This window comes from Apium graveolens, chromosome 2 (assembly GCF_009905375.1).
Source record: "Apium graveolens cultivar Ventura chromosome 2, ASM990537v1, whole genome shotgun sequence".
In the NCBI taxonomy this organism is placed as follows: domain Eukaryota; kingdom Viridiplantae; phylum Streptophyta; class Magnoliopsida; order Apiales; family Apiaceae; genus Apium; species Apium graveolens.
The window spans coordinates 241,203,012-241,203,787 of NC_133648.1; positions in this window are offsets into that span (position 1 = coordinate 241,203,012).

Consider the following 776-nt stretch of genomic DNA (forward strand, 5'->3'; position numbering starts at 1 on the left):
ATTGTGTTGCATTATTTTCTACTAATTCATTTTCTTAGCAAATGTACTTCATGCAATTCTTTATTTCTTTTTCCTTTATTTAATTCGCATGCATGCAACGAAGAATAAACACACAGATTGATTCTTTCGCTTTGCACAAACAATTCCAACTCTAAGTTCTCTTTTGGTTAACAGCCGAGAGTTTAATTTGGTTAGCAATTAAAGAAAAACATTTGACATTTAAAATAAATAAATAAATAAATAAATAAATTTTAAATTTATTTATTTATTTAAATAAAATTCAAACATTAATTTTAATTTACCAAAATTAAATATTGATATTAGATTAAATAAATAAATGTTTTGAGATTCATTTATTCATTTAATGAAAATTTAATTTTTAATTTATTTATTTTAACATCAATTGTGATATAGTATTAAATAAATAAATAAATGAATTTCCATTTATTCATTTAATAAGAAATCAGTCTGAAAGGCATATGTTATAGTCTATTTGTTTATTCGAGGATTTAACTCAACTCAAATAAGAATGTAACAAGTAAATAGTGGATCTACCGTCAAAGAGATCTCACAAAGTAACAACTGTCAAAGGATTCAGAAACAATGTTCATCTACAGACTTGAGGAATTACTTCACTGGAAGAAGTTCAAGAAATTGATCAAGCCTCAGTGATATAAATCAAGATTGTGGATTTAATCAAGTGACAGAGATCTTGTCAGGGTATCAGATAATTACAGGGATTTAATCTGAAAAAAATCAAGTTATCAAAGTCAAGA